Here is a 15000-nt window from a genome sequence, read left to right as displayed (position 1 = left end):
GTTCGAGCGCCCGGTCTACGGGACACCCTGCTTACTTCGAGGGCAACAAGCGCAACGCAAGGCTGCGATCTCGCGCACTTTGCGCACGGCTGGAGAAGCTTTGCTGGCCGGCTTTCGCTCCTCGTGTTTACCGTGCGTTAAAGTTGCGCGTCCGTGGCTCTCGCAGCTCTTGCGCGCCCGGTCGCAGAGAGGAGTACGCAACCTCGACCGCACTTTCCCTGCAGGCTTCCTTCCGACTCGAAGTCCTGCGGCGGTCTCAACGAGGTGCCACATCCTCAATGCAGTCGGTCGCCCCCGTTTCGGTTGGGCTCTGGCACGACGGTCGCCACCGTCTCGCCCTTGAGTGGCCGCTGTTGGCGCTCGCTGTGAGGTGTTCAGCGTGCTGTCCGTGTTGCCGACGCGGTCAAAACGAGTCGACGGCTCACGTTCCCTTGTGCGCCGAAGGCTCTCTTGATATGTGATCCGACCCTCAGACAGACGAAGCCAAGGGAAGACCCAAGGCCGCAATGTGCGTTCAAAGAATCAGTGCTCAGTGTGTCCTGCAATTCACACCAAGTCTCGCAGCTGGCTGCGTTCTTCATCGACCCGAGAACCGAGTGATCCACCGCTTAGAGTCGTGAAAAAGTGTTTGTTCAATTCCGTACAGTCAAAACCAAACGTTTCTGGCACTCGGCCAAACAGTGGCCAAGAAGGGCGCTTTTCAGCGCACGCTTGGACTCCAAAACTCTGCCGCGCCTTTTTCGGCTGCCGCAAATCGAGCAAACGGTGTGTTTCGGACGGCGTTTCGCTTTCGCTACTTGCGAGTGCTTTCGTGGTCCACCCCTCTATAAATACTCGGGAGGCGTCGAAGCCGGTTCTCCAAGCCGGACCCGTAGGTATCGTTGTGTGCTCGCTCTCATTGGCCCGCCTAACCAGAAAATGCCTGCGGTACACCCATTTGGATAAGAGTGCACGCAGATGCGGGCCTCGACGGCTACACATTTCCTCGGGCGGCCGCCTCCCGGCCTCCGTGGAGCGCGGGATGCACGGTCCCATCGACAAGCCTCTCCCGTTTTTACCGTGGCGTCGCGGTTCACCACGGCAGGCGGGTCGGTCTCCTCCGCATAAAAAGGGGGACCCCCGCTTTTTGTTCCACGAAATCGCACAAGCTTTTTTCGCATCCACGGTTTGCCACCGCACACCAAAATGCCGATCCGGCTGCCTACTTTAGCCAACAGGTGGAGCCAGGCGCGCCGTACTTGCGCGGCACTTCCCACGTCCACCGAAGTCGGTGCCAAGGACCACTTTCGGCGCCGGAGCCGCGTACGAGCCTACTCGAGGCGGAAGAACGAAGCCAGCAAGGGCCTGGCCGCAAGTGCGTTCAATTGTCGGGACGTCCAAGTCCCTCGTTCTTCCGTGCTTCCTCTTTCGGCAAGTCGTTGCGGCACCTTCCCAAAGCGCGCAGACCCGCTAATCGCGACGAGCGCGACGTGGCCGTGCCGCCTTTCCCTCGGCAGCAAGCAAAACGCCTGGCAACGTCGACGCTCCCCTAACCGCGATCTCGCACCGTGTTTCGTGTGGCGAATTCAAAAGCCGGCCGGCGCTGCTGCAACCATTACGGTCGGTACGCATACGCCGCGGAGGGCGGGACGGTCATCGGAGCGTGCGGTTCCTCCATCGAGTACTGCGCACCTCGGCCGTCGCATCGCCGTGCCATGACCGGCCGCGCGTCAACGCGAACCGGTGCCAGCGAGATCCCTCGCCTGCAAGAACCGACCGGCAGCCTCCGTCACCCGAGGACGCGGAGGCGCTTGCCGCGGACGGCGGGACGGTATGCACTGGTGCACAGCGGACCCGTCACATCGCCAGTTCCTTGACCGACCGCCGACGCTTGTGCCGTTCCTCTCGTACTTGGCAGTCGCCGCGCGATTGTCGGGTCTCGTTCTTGCACGCTCGAACGGTCGGGAGGGCACTCGGCTGGCGTTTCGGGAACGCGCAGCCTCGCCTTCTACCGACGTAACCACGACTCGCCGTTCGCGCTCCGCCGCTCCTGTTTACAGTACTAGGCGGTCCCGCAGCGGTCGGGTCGCGCATTTCGAGCGCTTCGAGCCACGGTGCAGTGGCGGGTCGAAAGCCGACCTATGAGTGCGTTGCGCCGTTTGTACCCGCGTCCGCCACCTGGCCGACCGTCCAAGGTCGCGGTGTTGGCGTCCGCTGGGCGCAACAATTTGTCACGGGGTGCCGCTCCACATTCAGGCAGCCCCGTGGGGAAAAGCCGACCCCGCGTCCAAACGGGGTCAGCGGCAGAAAGTGTCGGGCGCAGACGCAGCTGAGGCGCTCACCCTTCACAATCCGTTAATGATCCTTCCGCAGGTTCACCTACGGAAACCTTGTTACGACTTTTACTTCCTCTAAATGATCAAGTTTGGTCATCTTTCCAACAGACCGGCGCAACCGAAAGGCCGCGCCGGACATCGGTCCGAAGACCTCACTAAATCATTCAATCGGTAGTAGCGACGGGCGGTGTGTACAAAGGGCAGGGACGTAATCAACGCGAGCTTATGACTCGCGCTTACTGGGAATTCCTCGTTCAAGGGGAACAATTGCAAGCCCCTATCCCAATCACGAAAGAAGTTCCACGGGTTACCCAGTCTTTTCAGACAGGGATAAAGACACGCTGCTTCCTTCAGTGTAGCGCGCGTGCGGCCCCGGACATCTAAGGGCATCACAGACCTGTTATTGCTCTGTTTCGTGCGGCTAGGAGCCGCTTGTCCCTCTAAGAAGGTTGTAAGGTGCTGGGAACCCCGCACCTATTTAATAGGCTAGAGTCTCGTTCGTTATCGGAATTAACCAGACAAATCGCTCCACCAACTAAGAACGGCCATGCACCACCATCCACCGAATCAAGAAAGAGCTCTCAATCTGTCAATCCTCCCAGTGTCCGGGCCGGGTAAGTTTTCCCGTGTTGAGTCAAATTAAGCCGCAGGCTCCACTCCTGGTGGTGCCCTTCCGTCAATTCCTTTAAGTTTCAGCTTTGCAACCATACTTCCCCCGGAACCCAAATACTTTGGTTTCCCGGAAGCTGCCCGCCGAGTCATTTGAGTAACTCAGGCGGATCGCTGGTTGGCATCGTTTATGGTCAGAACTAGGGCGGTATCTGATCGCCTTCGAACCTCTGACTTTCGTTCTTGATCAATGAAAACATTCTTGGCAAATGCTTTCGCAGTAGTTCGTCTTGCGACGGTCCAAGAATTTCACCTCTAGCGCCGCAATACGAATGCCCCCGTCCGTCCCTCTTAATCATTACCTCGTATTCCAAAAACCAACAGAACAGAAACGAGGTCTTGTTCTATTATTCCATGCAAGTTTATTCAGGCGACTCGCCTGCGTTGAGCACTCTAATTTTTTCAAAGTAAAAGCACCGGCCATCTCGAGGCACACAATGAAGTGCACCAAGAAAGAACCGGCATGATGTTCAGTCCGAGCCGTCGCATCGGGTAGATGCACTACTCGTCTGGAACTGAGATCCAACTACGAGCTTTTTAACCGCAGCAGCTTTAGTATACGCTATTGGAGCTGGAATTACCGCGGCTGCTGGCACCAGACTTGCCCTCCAATTGATCCTCGTTAAAGGATTTAGAGTGTACTCATTTCAATTACGGGGCCTCAAAAGAGTCCCGTATTGTTATTTTTCGTCACTACCTCCCCGTGCCGGGAGTGGGTAATTTGCGCGCCTGCTGCCTTCCTTGGATGTGGTAGCCGTTTCTCAGGCTCCCTCTCCGGAATCGAACCCTGATTCTCCGTTACCCGTAACAACCATGGTAAGCAAGTAACCTACCATCGAAAGTTGATAAGGCAGACACTTGAAAGAAACGTCGCCGGCTCGTGGCCATGCGATCAGCACAAAGTTATCCAGAGTCACCACACAATACGGGCCGAAACCCGATCGATCTTGGTCTAATAAAAGCACCCGTTACCCAAAGGGCTCCAGGCTCACTGCATGTATTAGCTCTAGAATTGCCACAGTTATCCAAGTAGGAAGAAACGATCTAAGGAACCATAACTGATTTAATGAGCCATTCGCGGTTTCGCCTTATTTCGGCATGTACTTAGACATGCATGGCTTAATCTTTGAGACAAGCATATGATTACTGGCAGGATCAACCAGGTAATCGTTCGACTGCGCGTCCGTCCTCGCCTTCGGCGGGCCGGACGCAGTCTGTGTGCGGCGGAGGCCACCTTCAGGCGCCCCAACACGCTTATTTTGCACTCCGAGATGACGGCGTTCGAGCTCGCTACGGCACAACCTTCCCGAAAGACGAGTGGGAGCCGTGCGGCAAGAAGCACGTTCATGCTCGCTCTTTTTCGTTGCATCGACTCGGTCGCGCCGTGCGGGTTGCCCAAGCCCGCTGCACTGTCGGTGGACCGGCCGGAACTAGCAACGGAGCCGAGACTGCAAAGCCGCCAGACGACGGGTCACGCCCGCGTCTTCGGCGCTTTCGCATCTGAATCGCAGAGGACGACACGGAACACACCTCGATATCGTGGTAAAACGGCACCGTCCGACAACCAGCCCCTAACGCATCAAGCGGATGAGGCTGCAGACGACTGCCGTGGATTCCCCTGGAGCAGACCCGAGGACACGCTTGACGAGGCCGAAGCCCGCCGCATATCAGACACCCGGTCGCTTTCGCGTACGCCGCTCACGAGAACCCCCACATAATAGCAGCGATAAGTACCCAGACCTCCTTGGGCACTAATACGAGCGTACTCGAGAAAATTTCACCGCGGGTGTGCCCCGAAACGTGTGGCACGTTGAGCGTGCCACAAGTCTACGTCGCTCTCAAACCCGCCGAGGTCGTAGAATTTGCGACCCTACTCACGAAATTCCCACCGAGGATACGGCCGCAAACGTACCGCACCTTGGGTAGGCCACGAGTTTGTGCAACACTACGCTGACGGCACAGCACCGAGGTCGTGCGCGCACGCACGGGAAAATTCCGCCGCGGTTTCTGCCGAAAACGTGAGGCACCACGACTCTCCGCAAGTTCGCGTCGACTGCGAAAGACCGAAGTCGTGAACGACGTGTCCGCTACTCGCCGCCGACACGCTGGACACCAAACGTACAACGACTCGACGGCGTCGTAGAGGCCCACGACGCGGTTTTCCTTAACGACGTCTCGGCGTGGCACCGACAGGTTAGAACGGCCGACCAACGTTCCCTGTCCGCCGTTCGGCTCAGTCGAAGGGCTCGGCGACTTCGGCAACGCTGCGAAGCCGCACGGTGACGCACGCCATGTCCCCATTTTTTTTTTTTTTCTTTCTGCGTCTGCCGGGGTGCCCCTATAATAGCAGCGATAAGCACCCAGACCGCCGTGGGTCGCTCGCCCCGGCTGACGTGGTTTTTCGTACTCCTGCGGCGGTCGCCGTCAAGCACGTCCAAATACGCTACTTTCGTGGGCGCATTCACGCTCTTTCGCTTCGCCGGAGTGCCAGCACTCACTCTGCCAAAAACGGCGAACATCCGAGCGGCGGTTCCCACTTTTGCGTCGGCGTCGCAAACCCCGCCCCGGCAGACGAGGTTTGCCGTACTCGTGCGACGGTGGCCGGCGGGCACGTCGAAAGACGCCGATATCGTGCGCGAATTGGCGCACCTTGGCTTCACCGGAGTGCCGCCACTGACTCCTCCAAAAACGGCGAAGATCCGAGCGGCGCTTCCCACTTTCGCATCGGCGTCCCGAACTCCGCCCCGGCTGACGCGGTTTACCGTACTCGTGCGACGGTCGCCGGCGAGCACGTGGAAAGACGCCGATATCGTGCCCGAATCGGCTCCGTTCGGCTTCGCCGGAGTGCCAGCACTGGCTCGGCGAAAGACGACGAACATCCGAGCGACGGTTCTCACTATTGCGTACGCGTCGCAAACCCCGCCCCGGCAGACGCACTTTGCCGTACTCGTGCGACGGTCGCCGGCGAGCACGTAGAAAGACGCCGATATCGTGCCGGAATCGGCCCCGTTTGGCTTCGCCGGAGTGCCAGCACTCACTCGGCCACAAACGGCGAACATCCGAGCGGCGGTTCCCACTTAGCCGTCGGCGTCCCGAACTCCGCCCCGGCAGACGCGGTTGCCGAGCTCGTGCGACTAGCGACCGCGAAGCCGTCTCGCGACGCCGCTTTCGTGCGCGGCTCCCACTGCGACCTGGGTCACCCGAGGTCGACGAGCAAGAAAGAATGTCGAAAAAAATTTTTTTTTTTTTTGCGTCTGCCGGGGTGCCCCTATAATAGCAGCGATAAGCACCCAGACCGCCATGGGTCGCTCGCCCCGGCTGACGTGGTTTTTCGTTTTCCTGCGGTGGTCGTCGTCAAGCACGTCCAAACACGCCACTTTCGTGGGCGCATTCGCGCTCTTTCGCTTCGCCGGAGTGCCAGCACTCACTCTGCCAAAAACGGCGAACATCCTAGTGGCGGTTCCCACTTTTGCGTCGGCGTCGCCAACCCCGCCCCGGCATACGCGGTTTGCCGTACTCGTGCGGCGGTGGCCGGCGGGCACGTCGAAAGACACCGATATCGTGCGCGAGTCGATGCTTCTTGGTCTCGCAGGAGGGCCGCCACTCACTCCTGCAAAAACGGCGAAGATCCGAGCGGCGCTTCCCACTTTTTCGTCGGCATCGCAAACCTCGCCCCGGCAGACGCGCTTTGCCGTACTCGTGCGACGGTCGCCGGCGAGCACGTCGAAATACGCCGATATCGTGCCCGAATCGGCCCCGTTTCGCTTCGCCGGAGTGCCAGCACTCACTCGGCCAAAAACGGCGAACATCCGAGCAGCGGTACCCACTTAGCCGTCGGCATCCCGAACTCCGCGCCGGCTGACGCGGTTGCCGAGCTCGTGCGACTAGCGACCGCGAACGCGTCTCGCGACGCCGCTTTCGTGCGCGGCTCCCATTGCGACCTGGGTTACCCGAGCTCGACCAGCAAAAAAGAAGGTCGAAAAAAAATTTTTTTTTTCTGCGTCTGCCGGGGTGCCCCTATAATAGCAGCGATAAGCACCCAGACCGCCGTGGGTCGCTCGCCCCGGCTGACGTGGTTTTTCGTACTCCTGCAGCGGTCGCCGTCAAGCACGTCCAAATACGCCACTTTCGTGGGCGCTTTCGCGCTCTTTCGCGTCGCCGGTGTGCCAGCACTCACTCTGCCAAAAACGGCGAACATCCTAGTGGCGGTTCCCACTTTTGCGTCGGCGTCGCCAACCCCGCCCCGGCATACGCGGTTTGCCGTACTCGTGCGGCGGTGGCCGGCGGGCACGTCGAAAGACACCGATATCGTGCGCGAGTCGATGCTTCTTGGTCTCGCAGGAGGGCCGCCACTCACTCCTGCAAAAACGGCGAAGATCCGAGCGGCGCTTCCCACTTTTTCGTCGGCATCGCAAACCTCGCCCCGGCAGACGCGCTTTGCCGTACTCGTGCGACGGTCGCCGGCGAGCACGTCGAAATACGCCGATATCGTGCCCGAATCGGCCCCGTTTCGCTTCGCCGGAGTGCCAGCACTCACTCGGCCAAAAACGGCGAACATCCGAGCAGCGGTACCCACTTAGCCGTCGGCATCCCGAACTCCGCGCCGGCTGACGCGGTTGCCGAGCTCGTGCGACTAGCGACCGCGAACGCGTCTCGCGACGCCGCTTTCGTGCGCGGCTCCCATTGCGACCTGGGTTACCCGAGCTCGACCAGCAAAAAAGAAGGTCGAAAAAAAATTTTTTTTTTCTGCGTCTGCCGGGGTGCCCCTATAATAGCAGCGATAAGCACCCAGACCGCCGTGGGTCGCTCGCCCCGGCTGACGTGGTTTTTCGTACTCCTGCAGCGGTCGCCGTCAAGCACGTCCAAATACGCCACTTTCGTGGGCGCTTTCGCGCTCTTTCGCGTCGCCGGTGTGCCAGCACTCACTCTGCCAAAAACGGCCAACATCCGAGCGGCGGTTCCCACTTTTGCGTCGGCGTCGTAAACCCCGCCCCGGCAGACGCGGTTTGCCCTACTCGTTCGACGGTCGCCGGCGAGCGCGTCGAAAGACGCCGATATCGTGCGCTAATTGGCGCTCCTTGGCTTCTCCGGAGTGCCGCCACTCACTCCTCCAAAAACGGCGAAGATCCGAGCGGCGTTCTCCACTTTCGCATCGGCGTCCCGAACTCCGCCCGGGCTGACGCGGTTTACCGTACTCGTGCGACGGTCGCCGCCGGGCACGTCGAAAGACGCCGATATCGTGCCGTAATCGGCCCCGTTTGGCTTCGCCCGAGTGCCAGCACTCACTCGGCCAAAAACGGCGAACATCCGAGCAGCGTTTCCCACTTTCGCATCGGCGTCCCGAAGCCCGCCCCGGCAGACGCGGTTTGCCCTACTCGAGCGACGGTCGCCGGCGATCACGTCGAAAGGCGCCGAATTCGTGCACGAATCGATGCTTCTTGGTCTCGCAGGAGGGCCGCCACTCACTCCTGCAAAAACGGCGAAGATCCGAGTTGCGCTTCCCACTTTTTCGTCGGCGTCCCGAACTACGCCCCGGCTGACGCGGTTTACCGTACTCGTGCGACGGTCGCCGGCGGGCACTTCAAAATACGCCGATTTCGTGGGCGCATTCACGCTGTTTCGCTTCCCCGGAGTGCCAACACTCACTCTGCCGAAAGCGGCGATCATCCGAGCGGCGGTTCCCACTTTTGCGTCGGCTTCGCAAACGGCGCCCCGGCAGACGCGCTCGTGCGACGTACTCGTGCGACGGTCGCCGGCGAGCACGTCGAAAGACGCCGATATCGTGCTCGAATCGACCCCGTTTCGCTTCGCCGGAGTGCTGCCAGTCACGGCGCAGAAAACGGCGAACAAGTGTTTTTTTTTTTTTTTTCCTAGAATTTGTGTTATAGAAGGCACATTTGATATCGGACGATAATTTTCAACTTTATCACGCGCACCGATTTTCGTGTAGAGGTTTGCAAGTTTATGGGAATTTCTCCACTTGGAATAATGCGATTTAGTAGTACTACGAGAACTTCATGGATGTACTCAAGGGTACGGGGCAAGTCAGTTACGTCAACACCTGCAGATTTTTTACACTTCAAACTGAAAATTGTTGGTTGTGAGTCCTCGTGTGATATTAAAGGCCGATTCGCTAACACATAGAACAAAGAAAGAAAGGAAGAAAAAACGCCCGCGCTCGCTCAAGAAACCTGGGTTCGCAACAAGTGGCAACAACAAGCAACCGAGCGAGTGCGCCAAAACCCGTGGCGGCCGAACAAACGCGAAGTCCCAACCGCGTCAGCCGGGGCGGCACGGGACAGGAAAAATCACTTCAGCCGGGGCGGCGGGGCACCGAATAAACCTCGTCACCTCGTCGCAGGATAAAAGAGGAAACAAAAAGTCTAAACAGCGTCTGCTGGAGCGAATGCGTAATAAAACAACAACAACAACAAAAAAAAAACACCCGCGCTCAAGAAGTCTGCAATCCTCACAAAAGGCGACTGTGACCGAGCAGCGTCAGCCGGGGCCGTGCGGAAACGGAAAAACCGCGACTACCGGGGCGTCGAGGCACCGAAAAATCCACTTCAGCCGCGGCGAAAAAAAAAAACAAAAAGAAAGACGGAGGGGGGGGGGGGGAACCACGTCTGCCGGGGCGAAGGAAAAAAAAAAACGCGTCTGCCGGGGCGAGCCCGGGTGCGGCACCACCGGGAAAACTGTGGCAAACAGACATGGCGATCGAGTGAGTGGGCCGCCAGCCAGGCTCAGCCAAAAAGTGCAAAGTCCGAACTGCGTCAGCCGGGGCGGCAAAAACCGCGTCAGCCGGGGCGGCGCAAAAAACCGCGTCTGCCGGGGCGGCACGAAACAAAAAGAAAGACGGAGGGGGGGGGGGGAACCACGTCTGCCGGGGCGAAGGAAAAAAAAAAACGCGTCTGCCGGGGCGAGCCCGGGTGCGGCACCACCGGGAAAACTGTGGCAAACAGACATGGCGATCGAGTGAGTGGGCCGCCAGCCAGGCTCAGCCAAAAAGTGCAAAGTCCGAACTGCGTCAGCCGGGGCGGCAAAAACCGCGTCAGCCGGGGCGGCGCAAAAAACCGCGTCTGCCGGGGCGGCACGAAACCGCGTCAGCCGGGGCGGGGCGAAAACTGCGTCAGCCGGGGCGAAAAGAAAAAAAAAAAACGCGTCTGCCGGGGCAAGCCCGGGTGCGGCACCACCGGGAAAACTGTGGCAAACAGACATGGCGATCGAGTGAGTGGGCCGCCAGCCAGGCACAGCCGAAAAGTGCAAAGTCCGAACCGTGTCAGCCGGGGCGACGCAAAAACCGCGTCAGCCGGGGCGGCGCGAAAACCGCGTCAGCCGGGGCGGCACGAAACCGCGTCAGCCGGGGCGGCGCGAAAACTGCGTCAGCCGGGGCGGCGCGAAAACCTCGTCAGCCGGGGCGAGCGAAAAGGGGGGGGGGGAACCACGTCTGCCGGGGCGAAAGAAAAAAAAACGCGTCTGCCGGGGCGAGCCCGGGTGCGGCACCACCGGGAAGACTGTGGCAAACAGACATGGCGATCGAGTGAGTGGGCCGCCAGCCAGGCTCAGCCCAAAAAGTGCCAAGTCCGAACTGCGTCAGCCGGGGCGGCAAAAACCGCGTCAGCCGGGGCGGCGCGAAAACCGCGTCTGCCGGGGCGGCGCGAAAACTGCGTCTGCCGGGGCGAGCCCGGGTGCGGCACCACCGGGAAAACTGTGGCAAACAGACATGGCGATCGAGTGAGTGGGCCGCCAGCCAGGCACAGCCGAAAAGTGCTAAGTCCGAACTGCGTCTGCCGGGGCGGCACGAAACCGCGTCAGCCGGGGCGGCGCGAAAACCGCGTCTGCCGGGGCGGCACGAAACCGCGTCAGCCGGGGCGGCGCGAAAACTGCGTCAGCCGGGGCGAGCCCGGGTGCGGCACCACCGGGAAAACTGTGGCAAACAGACATGGCGATCGAGTGAGTGGGCCGCCAGCCAGGCACAGCCGAAAAGTGCTAAGTCCGAACTGCGTCTGCCGGGGCGGCACGAAACCGCGTCAGCCGGGGCGGCGCGAAAACCGCGTCTGCCGGGGCGGCACGAAACCGCGTCAGCCGGGGCGGCGCGAAAACTGCGTCAGCCGGGGCGAGCCCGGGTGCGGCACCACCGGGAAAACTGTGGCAAACAGACATGGCGATCGAGTGAGTGGGCCGCCAGCCAGGCACAGCCGAAAAGTGCTAAGTCCGAACTGCGTCAGCCGGGGCGGCAAAAACCGCGTCAGCCGGGGCGGCGCAAAAAACCGCGTCTGCCGGGGCGGCACGAAACCGCGTCAGCCGGGGCGGCGCGAAAACTGCGTCAGCCGGGGCGAAAGAAAAAAAAAAACGCGTCTGCCGGGGCGAGCCCGGGTGCGGCACCACCGGGAAAACTGTGGCAAACAGACATGGCGATCGAGTGAGTGGGCCGCCAGCCAGGCACAGCCGAAAAGTGCTAAGTCCGAACTGCGTCTGCCGGGGCGGCACGAAACCGCGTCAGCCGGGGCGGCGCGAAAACCGCGTCTGCCGGGGCGGCACGAAACCGCGTCAGCCGGGGCGGCGCGAAAACTGCGTCAGCCGGGGCGAGCCCGGGTGCGGCACCACCGGGAAAACTGTGGCAAACAGACATGGCGATCGAGTGAGTGGGCCGCCAGCCAGGCACAGCCGAAAAGTGCTAAGTCCGAACTGCGTCTGCCGGGGCGGCACGAAACCGCGTCAGCCGGGGCGGCGCGAAAACCGCGTCTGCCGGGGCGGCACGAAACCGCGTCAGCCGGGGCGGCGCGAAAACTGCGTCAGCCGGGGCGAGCCCGGGTGCGGCACCACCGGGAAAACTGTGGCAAACAGACATGGCGATCGAGTGAGTGGGCCGCCAGCCAGGCACAGCCGAAAAGTGCAAAGTCCGAACCGTGTCAGCCGGGGCGACGCAAAAACCGCGTCAGCCGGGGCGGCGCGAAAACCGCGTCAGCCGGGGCGGCACGAAACCGCGTCAGCCGGGGCGGCGCGAAAACTGCGTCAGCCGGGGCGGCGCGAAAACCTCGTCAGCCGGGGCGAGCGAAAAGGGGGGGGGGGGGGGGAACCACGTCTGCCGGGGCGAAAGAAAAAAAAAACGCGTCTGCCGGGGCGAGCCCGGGTGCGGCACCACCGGGAAGACTGTGGCAAACAGACATGGCGATCGAGTGAGTGGGCCGCCAGCCAGGCTCAGCCCAAAAAGTGCCAAGTCCGAACTGCGTCAGCCGGGGCGGCAAAAACCGCGTCAGCCGGGGCGGCGCGAAAACCGCGTCTGCCGGGGCGGCGCGAAAACTGCGTCAGCCGGGGCGAGCCCGGGTGCGGCACCACCGGGAAAACTGTGGCTAACAGACATGGCGATCGAGTGAGTGGGCCACCAGCCAGGCTCAGCCAAAAAGTGCCAAGTCCGAACTGCGTCAGCCGGGGCGGCAAAAACCGCGTCAGCCGGGGCGGTGCAAAAAAACCGCGTCTGCCGGGGCGGCACGAAACCGCGTCAGCCGGGGCGGCGCGAAAACTGCGTCAGCCGGGGCGAAAGAAAAAAAAAAACGCGTCTGCCGGGGCGAGCCCGGGTGCGGCACCACCGGGAAAACTGTGGCAAACAGACATGGCGATCGAGTGAGTGGGCCGCCAGCCAGGCACAGCCGAAAAGTGCTAAGTCCGAACTGCGTCTGCCGGGGCGGCACGAAACCGCGTCAGCCGGGGCGGCGCGAAAACCGCGTCTGCCGGGGCGGCACGAAACCGCGTCAGCCGGGGCGGCGCGAAAACTGCGTCAGCCGGGGCGAGCCCGGGTGCGGCACCACCGGGAAAACTGTGGCAAACAGACATGGCGATCGAGTGAGTGGGCCGCCAGCCAGGCACAGCCGAAAAGTGCTAAGTCCGAACTGCGTCTGCCGGGGCGGCACGAAACCGCGTCAGCCGGGGCGGCGCGAAAACCGCGTCTGCCGGGGCGGCACGAAACCGCGTCAGCCGGGGCGGCGCGAAAACTGCGTCAGCCGGGGCGAGCCCGGGTGCGGCACCACCGGGAAAACTGTGGCAAACAGACATGGCGATCGAGTGAGTGGGCCGCCAGCCAGGCACAGCCGAAAAGTGCTAAGTCCGAACTGCGTCAGCCGGGGCGGCAAAAACCGCGTCAGCCGGGGCGGCGCAAAAAACCGCGTCTGCCGGGGCGGCACGAAACCGCGTCAGCCGGGGCGGCGCGAAAACTGCGTCAGCCGGGGCGAAAGAAAAAAAAAAACGCGTCTGCCGGGGCGAGCCCGGGTGCGGCACCACCGGGAAAACTGTGGCAAACAGACATGGCGATCGAGTGAGTGGGCCGCCAGCCAGGCACAGCCGAAAAGTGCTAAGTCCGAACTGCGTCTGCCGGGGCGGCACGAAACCGCGTCAGCCGGGGCGGCGCGAAAACCGCGTCTGCCGGGGCGGCACGAAACCGCGTCAGCCGGGGCGGCGCGAAAACTGCGTCAGCCGGGGCGAGCCCGGGTGCGGCACCACCGGGAAAACTGTGGCAAACAGACATGGCGATTGAGTGAGTGGGCCGCCAGCCAGGCACAGCCGAAAAGTGCTAAGTCCGAACTGCGTCTGCCGGGGCGGCACGAAACCGCGTCAGCCGGGGCGGCGCGAAAACCGCGTCTGCCGGGGCGGCACGAAACCGCGTCAGCCGGGGCGGCGCGAAAACTGCGTCAGCCGGGGCGAGCCCGGGTGCGGCACCACCGGGAAAACTGTGGCAAACAGACATGGCGATCGAGTGAGTGGGCCGCCAGCCAGGCACAGCCGAAAAGTGCTAAGTCCGAACTGCGTCTGCCGGGGCGGCACGAAACCGCGTCAGCCGGGGCGGCGCGAAAACCGCGTCTGCCGGGGCGGCACGAAACCGCGTCAGCCGGGGCGGCGCGAAAACTGCGTCAGCCGGGGCGAGCCCGGGTGCGGCACCACCGGGAAAACTGTGGCAAACAGACATGGCGATCGAGTGAGTGGGCCGCCAGCCAGGCACAGCCGAAAAGTGCAAAGTCCGAACCGTGTCAGCCGGGGCGACGCAAAAACCGCGTCAGCCGGGGCGGCGCGAAAACCGCGTCTGCCGGGGCGGCACGAAACCGCGTCAGCCGGGGCGGCGCGAAAACTGCGTCAGCCGGGGCGAGCCCGGGTGCGGCACCACCGGGAAAACTGTGGCAAACAGACATGGCGATCGAGTGAGTGGGCCGCCAGCCAGGCACAGCCGAAAAGTGCTAAGTCCGAACTGCGTCAGCCGGGGCGGCAAAAACCGCGTCAGCCGGGGCGGCGCAAAAACCGCGTCTGCCGGGGCGAAATAAAAAAAAAAAACAAAGAAAAAAGCCCGCGCTTAATCAAAAGAAAACAAAGAAAAAAGCTTGCGCTTAATCAAAAGAAAACAAACAAAAAAAGTTCGCGCTTAAGCCTGGCGGTGGAACCACCGGGGCAAACAGACCTGGCGATCGAGTGAGTGGGCCGCCAGCCAGGCACAGCCAAAAAGTGCAAAGTCCGAACCGCGTCAGCCGGGGCGGCGCGAAAACCGCGTCAGCCGGGGCGGCGCGAAAACCGCGTCAGCCGGGGCGGCGCAAAAACCGCGTCAGCCGGGGCGGCGCAAAAACTGCGTCAGCCGGGGCGGCACGGAAAAACGAAAACCGCGTCAGCCGGGGCGACATCAAAATGAGGAAAAAAAAAAAAAAACTGCCTTAGGACACCTGCGTACACTTTCATGCGTTTGGGCATATCTCTCTGTAACACGCGCGCCCCTCGTTACGCGCGGCACTCTGTTTTCTCCGACACCCATATTTCGGCGGCATGTGGCACGCGCGCCCGTCCCTACGCACGGCACACCGCAGTGCTTTCTCGATATTTTTCTTTTCCTCCAACACCGTCATCTATAGGCTTTTAGTGACCTGTTGCTCGTGGCACAAGTTCGCTTGCTCTGACACCTCTTGCATGCGCACCGTTTTTGCGCACGGTGCTATGCCGCAAAGCACGGCAGTCGCATGCGTTTCTCTCAGGCACCTCTTTT

The 15000-nt window shown here is 61.7% G+C and overlaps 2 non-coding genes across 2 annotated transcripts; both read right to left on the bottom strand.

The window, feature by feature from the left end:
* Positions 1 to 463: 463 nt before the first annotated feature.
* On the bottom strand, positions 464 to 616 carry LOC142793732 (5.8S ribosomal RNA). The gene has a single exon (XR_012891781.1). It is a non-coding gene; the product is annotated as a 5.8S ribosomal RNA (ribosomal RNA).
* A 1719-nt stretch (positions 617 to 2335) lies between these two features.
* On the bottom strand, positions 2336 to 4150 carry LOC142793720 (small subunit ribosomal RNA). Its single transcript, XR_012891772.1, has one exon. It is a non-coding gene; the product is annotated as a small subunit ribosomal RNA (ribosomal RNA).
* Positions 4151 to 15000: the final 10850 nt, after the last annotated feature.

The sequence above is a fragment of the Rhipicephalus microplus genome, unplaced genomic scaffold, assembly GCF_043290135.1.
Source record: "Rhipicephalus microplus isolate Deutch F79 unplaced genomic scaffold, USDA_Rmic scaffold_325, whole genome shotgun sequence".
In the NCBI taxonomy this organism is placed as follows: Eukaryota; Metazoa; Arthropoda; class Arachnida; order Ixodida; family Ixodidae; genus Rhipicephalus; species Rhipicephalus microplus.
This window is presented reverse-complemented; position numbering and strand designations above follow the sequence as displayed.